This window comes from Pristis pectinata, chromosome 40, assembly GCF_009764475.1.
Source record: "Pristis pectinata isolate sPriPec2 chromosome 40, sPriPec2.1.pri, whole genome shotgun sequence".
Lineage (NCBI taxonomy): Eukaryota > Metazoa > Chordata > Chondrichthyes > Rhinopristiformes > Pristidae > Pristis > Pristis pectinata.
In genome coordinates, this window is record NC_067443.1 from 6,456,286 (window position 1) to 6,463,475 (window position 7,190).

Sequence of the window (7,190 nt, forward strand, 5' to 3'; positions counted from 1 at the left end):
GCAGCGTCACGGGCACAAAACATCAAATGCACAATGTTCGCAAGAAAGACATTAATTAACGACAGAAATTATACAAGAGAGCACAATTAGAACAAAAAAAATTAAGATTTCTTTACGAGTCACATGTACATCAAAACACACAGAGAAATGCATCTTTTGCGTGGAATGTTCTGGGGGCAGCCCGCAAGTGTCATCATGCTTCCCACGCCAACATAGCATACCCACAACTTCCTAACCTGTACGCCTTTGAATGTGGGAGGAAACTGGAGCACCCAGAGGAAACCCACGCAGACACGGGGAGAACGTACAAACTCCTTATAGACAGCAGCCGGAATTGAACCCGGGTCACTGGCTCTGTAATAGCGTTACACTAACTGCTGCGCTACTGTGCCATTGTAGTTCAACTTCTAGCATATGAGAGGTCTGTTCAAGGGTCTGACAGAAGCTGACCTTGAGTCTACTGGTTGTATTCAGAATCAGATTCATTACCACTGACTTACAACGTGAGATTTGTTGTTTTGCGGCAGCAGTACAGTGCAAAGATGTAAAATTACTATAAATTACAATCATAAATAGTGCAAAAAAGGAATAACGAGGTGGTGTTCATGGACCGTTCAGAAATCTGATGGTGGAGGGGAAGAAGCTGTTTCTGAATCGTTGGTCTGGCCAGCTTCTGTGGGCTGAGGGGTAGGAAGGAGATGCCTAAATCCACCTCCCCCCACCCCCTCGGCAGTTATGAAGCTAGTGACCTCCTTGCCCAGGCTGCTGTAATGATATGGGCCGTCTGAGCGAGAGGCCTGGGTGCAGCGGCAGCTGTGCTGAGCCGTGCATTCACAGCCTGTCACCGCACACAATGACCCAGGCAGAGGGCTCGGCTCCCATTCAGCCGGAGTCATTTGTCAAGGCTTCGTGCGGTCCCAGGACGTCAGCCGATTGTCGAGGACAAACCCCAGCCCAGGGGGAGTCCAGTCCCACTGGGGGGAGCGGACTGCCCCTCTCCTTCCCTCCCCACCCCAGTACCCTGCCCTGTGAGAGCTTCACTGGCTGCCTGACCACGTGGAGCATTTCGTCAGGGAGGGTGGATATCACTGGCTGTTGATTGCCCTTTGAGGTGGGGGGCTGCCTTCTTGAACTGCAGCAGTCAGTGCGGGGAAGGTGTTCCCATTGGGGAGGGGGTTCCAGGAACTTGACCCAGCGATGATGGTTATTCGCTCAACAGGATATGGGCTGAGCTGGCGTTTAGTTGCCCCTGAGAAGGTGGTGGTGAGCTGCCTCCTTGAATCGCTGCAGTCCTTGAGGTGTGGGTGTACCCCACAGTGGTGTTAGGGAGGGAGTCCCAGGGGTTGGACCCAACCAGTGACGGTGAAGGAACGGTGATATATTTCCCAGTCGGGGTGGGGTGTGGCTCGGAGGGCAACTCCCAGGGGGTGGTGTTGCTCCAGCTTTTGCTGCCCTCGTCCTTCCAGCCGGTAGAGGTGGTGGGTTTGGAAGGCCCAGTCCTCAGCCTGAAGACCCACACTCAACGATTCAGGAACAGCTTCTTCCCCTCCACCCTCAGATTTCTGAACGGCCCATGAACACTAACTCGTTATTCCTCTTTTGCACTATTTCATTTTTATGTCTTGCACTGTACTGCTGCCGCAAGACAAATTTCACATCATGTGTCGGTGATAATAGTTCTGATTCTGTTGTCTCAGGAGCCTTGGTGGGTTGCTGCAGTGCCTCCTGTAGATGGTACAAATTGCTGCTACTGTGTGTCAGTGGCGGAGTGAGTGGTTGTGGATGGGCTGCCCACCAAAGCAGGCTGTTACGTCCTGTATGGTGTCGAGCTTCTTGAGTGTTGTTGAAGCTGCCCTCGTCCAGGCAATACTGATGTACTTCCAAGTTGGATAGTGCATGACTTAGGGGGGAACCTGGTGTTCCCCCGCTGCCCTTGGCAGGAGAGGTGGCAGGTTTGGGAGGTGCTGTCGGGGGTAGCCTGGGTGAAGAACTGCATTTTGAAGACTGCGCACTGCATCGACTGCACACTGGAGTGTTTAGTACGGTAGTTGGAGTGACAAGCGGGCCGCTTTGCCCTGGGTGGCGTGGAGCTGCATTCACCCAAGAGACTATCCCCTCACGCTCCTGACCAATGACTTGTAGGTGGTAGAAAGCTTATCTGCCACAGGGGAGGGGGACCCCAAAACCCTGTATACCAGTGCCCCTGCAAGAGGAAAGCCAAACTAAAGCCTCTAAATTTCAACACACACAGTATTCGTAATGAGGGAGGGGAATTCACAGCATAAATACAACTTGAGACTTGGTTAAAGGTGACCAAGAAAATCAGGCAGAAGATACAAAAGCCTGAAAGCACGTACCACCAGGCTCAAGGACAGCTTCTACCCCACTGTTGTAAGACTATTGAACGGCCCCCTAATACAATAAATTTGACTCTTGACCTCACAATTTACCTCATTATGGCCTTGCATCTTATTGTCTGCCTGCACTGCACTTTCTCTGTAACTGTAACACTTTATTCTGCATTTACCTTGTACTACCTCAATGAACTGTTGAATCAGGATCTGATTTGTTATCACTAACATACAATGTGAAGTTTGTTTTGCTGTAGCAGTGGTACAGTGCAAAGACATGAAATCTATAAATTACAAAAATAAATATATGGAGCCAAAAAAGAAGGAATAACGAGGCAGTATTCCTGGGTTCATGGACCGTTCAGAAATCTGATAGCGGAGGGGAAGAAGCTGTTCCTGAATCGCTAAGTGTGGGTCTTCGGGCTCCTGTACCTCCTCTCTGATGGTAGTAACGAGTAGAGGGCATGTCCCGGATGGTGAGGGTCCTCAGTGATGGATGCCGCCTTCTTGAGGCACCGCCTCTTGAAGATGTCCTCGATGGTGGGGAGGGTTGTGTCTGTGATGGAGTTGTCTGACTCTACAACCCTCTGCAGCCTCTTTTGATCCTGTGCATTGGAGGCTCCGTACCAGGCAGTGATGCAACCAGTCAGGATGCTCTCCGCCGCACCTCTGTAGAAATCTAAGATAAGATATCTTTATTAGTCACATGTACATCGAAACACACAATGAAATGCATCTTTTGTGTAGAGTGTTCTGGGGACAGCCCGCAAGTGTCACCACGCTTCCAGCGCCAACATAGCATGCCCACAACTTCCTAACCCGTACGTCGTTGGAATGTGGGAGGAAACCGGAGCACCCGGAGGAAACCCACGCAGACACAGGGAGAATGTACAAACCCCCTACAGACAGTGGCCGGAATTGAACCCAGGTCGCTGGCGCTGTAATAGCGTTACGCTAACCGCTACACTACCGTGCCTTTGGTGACATGCCAAGTTTCAAACTCATAATGAAGTAGAGCCGCTGGCCTGCCTTCTTCCTGATTGCATCAATGTGTTGGGCCCAAGATAGATCCTCCGAGATGTTGACGCCCAGGAACTTGAAGCTGCTCACCCTTTCCACCGCTGACCCCTCAATGAAGACAGGTGTGTGTTCTCCCGACTTTCCCTTCCTGAAGTCCACAATCAGTTCCTTGGTCTTGCTGATGTTGAGTGCGAGGTTGTTGTGACACCTCTCAACCAGCCGATCTATCTCACTCCTGTACACTTCCTCATCACCATCTTAGATTCTGCCAACAGCAGTGGTGTCATCAGTGAATTTATAGATGGTGTTTGAGCTGTGCCGAGCCACACAGTCACAAGTGTAGAGAGGGTAGAGCAGTGGGCTAAGCACGCATCCTTGAGGCATGCCTGTGTTGATTGTCAGCAAGGAGGAGATGTTACTACCAATCCACACTGACTGTGGTCTCCCGATAAGGAAGTCAAGGATCCAGTTGCAGAGGGAGGTGCAGAGGCCCAGGTTTTGAAGCTTGGTTATTAGTACTAAGGCAATGATGGTGTAATGCCAAGCTGTAATCAATAAACAGCAGCCTGACGTATGTTTTGCTGTTGTCTAGGTGCTCCAAACCAGAGTGGAGAGCCAGTGAGATTGCGTCCGCTGTAGACCTGTTGTGGCGGTAGGCAAATCGCAGCAGGTCCAGATCCTTGCTCAAGCAGGAGTTAATTCTAGCCATGACCAACCTCTCAAAGCATTTCATCACAGCAGATGTGAGTGCTACCGGGCGATAGTTGTTAAGGCAGCTCACCCTGCTCTTCTTGGGCGCCGGTATGACTGATGCCCTTTCGGAGCAGGTAGGAACCTCCGACTGCAGCAGCGAGAGGTTGAAGATGTCCTTGAGCACTCCAGCCAGTTGGTCGGCACAGATTTTCAGTACCCTCCAGGTACACCGTCAGGGCCTGACACCATGCGAGGGTTCACCCTCTTGAAGGATGTTCCGACGTCGGCCTGTGAGACAGAGATCACAGAGTCGCCGGATGCTGTGAGAATTCACACAGGTGTAGTGTTATTCTCCCTTTCAAAGTGAGCCTAAAAGGTGTTGAGCTCATCAGGGAGTGAAGCTTCACTTCCATTTGTGCTGATAGGTTTTGCCTTATAGGAAGTAATGGTATTGCAAACCCTGCCACAGCTGTCGTGCAACCAATTGTGTCTAACTTCAATCGGAATTACCTTTTCGCCCTACCAATGGCCTTCCGTAGGTCATACCTGGCCTTCTTGTAGGGTTCTGGATCGCCGGTCTTGAACGCCACAGATCTAGCCCTCGGCAGACTGCGAGTCTCCTGGTTCATCCAGGGCTTCTGGTTTGGGAAGACTCGGTATGTTCTCAAAGGCACACACTCATCCACGCAGGTTTTGATGAGGTCAGTGACACCCGTGGCATATTCAGATCCGAGGATGAATCCCTGAATGTGGCCCAGTCCACTGATTCAAAGCAGTCCTGTAAACGCTCCTCTGCCTCCCTTGACCAGACCTTTGCAGTCGTCACCACCGGTGCTGCGGTGCTCAGTCTCTGCTGGGACTAGAAGTTGTAATGAATCAATCTGTACGGACTGTATGCAAGAGTGGTTTTTCACTCTACCTCAGTACAGGTGACAATAATAAACTGATTTACTGTGGGTGAACTTAATCTTCATTAGACATCGAGCAAATCAAATTTGCAAAGGGTGAGTGTAGTAGTTTGTCAGCTCAAACAGGGAACTCAACCTCAGATCTGGTCACATGTAATGAGACAGGATTAACTCGTGATCTCGCCCGTAGGGGACATGATAACAGGACAGAGATGGAGGTGAGAAACGTTGGTTTGAAACTAGTGAATTGAGGGTAAATTAGGGTGTTTATAAGAGGAACAGCTTAAAGTGGAGACTTTCATATTGGAAAACAATTGGTATATTATTGTCACATGTACCAAGATACAGTATAAATCTTTGTTTTGCACACCATCCATACAGATCATTTCAAAACAAGTACATGGAGGTAGTACAAAGAATCAAGCAATAACATTGAGTACAGGAATTGGGACATAATGTTGCAGTTTAAGTCGTTAATGAGGCCGCACTTGTGGATGATACAAAATTAGGAGGTGGTGTTGATAGTGAAGAAGGTTGGTGTAGATCACAGGGGGAGTCTTAGAAACATAGAAAACCTACGGCACAATTCAGGCCCTTCAGCCCACAAAGCTGTGCTGAACATGTCCCTACCTTAGAAATTACTAGGCTTACCCATAGCCCTCTATTTTTCTAAGCTCCATGTACCTATTCAAAAGTCTCTTAAAAGACCCTATCGTATCCGCCTCCACCACCGTTGCCGGCAGCCCATTCCACACACTCACCACTCTGAGTAAAAAACTTACCCCTGACATCTCCTCTGTACCTACTCCCCAGCACCTTAAACCTGTGTCCTCTCGTGGCCACCATTTCAGCCCTGGGGAAATGACTATCCACACAATCAATGCCCCTCATCATCTTATACACCTCTATCAGGTCCCCCCTCATCCTCCGTCGCTCCAAGGAGAAAAGGCCGAGTTCCCTCAACCTGCTTTCATAAGGCAGGTTAGGAGAGTGGGCTGGGGAGCAACACATGGATTTCAATACAGATAAGTGTGAGGTGATGCATTTTAGAAAGTCAAACCAGCGTAGGACTTATACTGTGAATGGTCGGGCACTAAGGAGTGTAATGGAACAGAGGGACCTAGGAGTACAAGTGCATAGTTGGTTGAAAATGGTGTCACAGGTAGACACGGTGGTGAGAAAAGTGTTTGGCGCGCTGGCCTTTATCAGTCAGGGCATTGAGAATAGGAGTTGGGACATTATGTTGCAGCTGTACAAGTCATTGGTGAGGCCGCACTTGGAGCACTGTGTACAGTTTAGGTCACCCTGTTACAGGAGAGATGTGGTTAAGTTGGAAAGTGCAAAGGAGATTTACGAGGATGTTGCCAGGACTGGAGGGCCTGAGTTATAGGGAGAGGTTGGCCAGGCTGGGTCTTTATTCCTTGGACCATAGGAGAATAAAGGGAGACCTCATAGAAGTGTTTAAAATTAGGCATAGATAAGGTGACAGTCTTTTCCCCAGGGTAGGGGAGTCCAAAACTAGGGGGCACAGGTTTAGGGTGAGAGAGGAAAGATTTAAAAGTGACCTGAGGAGCAACTTTTTCACGCAGAGGGTGGTGAGTGTATGGAACGAGCTGCCAGAGGAAGTGGGTGAGGCAGGTACAATGGTATCATTTAAGAAGCACTTGGATAGGTACATGGTGGGCTGGGGCTTGTAGAGAGGTGGGCCGAACGCAGGAAATTGGGACTGGCTGGGTGGGCACCATGGTCGGCACGGACTGGTTGGGCCGAAGGGCCTGTATCCCTGCTGTATTGCTCTATTGACTCTCTGTGACTCTAATCACAGAGGAAGTCCTGTGCAGGTAGACAATAAGGTGCAAGGGTACAAAGAGGTAGATTGAGAGATCAAGAGTTCGTCTTTATCATAAAAGAGGTCTTTTCAAGAGTCTTATAACAGTGGGAGAGGAGCTGTCCTTAGGCTGTGCATGTTTTCATGCTTTTGTGTTTTAACAATTGGGGTTCAGAGCTTGGATCTCGACTATATCTGTGCTGACTGGGAGGAAGGGAGTGCCTGCAAAGTCAAAGTCGAGTTTATTGTCACCTTCACAAGTCCGTGTCCTCTGGGTACTTGCAGTGTGGCCACATTCAGTGACGGTGCAGATATGGGTGAGGGAGCAAGCTGGGAGGAGCATTCAGGGGGGATATAGCTAGGTGCAGTGACTGGGTATCGAGTTGGCAG

At 49.6% G+C, this 7,190-nt stretch overlaps 1 protein-coding gene across 1 annotated transcript in view; it reads left to right on the forward strand.

Moving 5' to 3' along the window:
• Positions 1–7,190, forward strand: part of si:dkey-6i22.5 (polyamine-modulated factor 1) — a 28,868-nt gene that overhangs the window by 17,268 nt on the left and 4,410 nt on the right. The gene's annotated exons all lie outside the window — the stretch shown is intronic.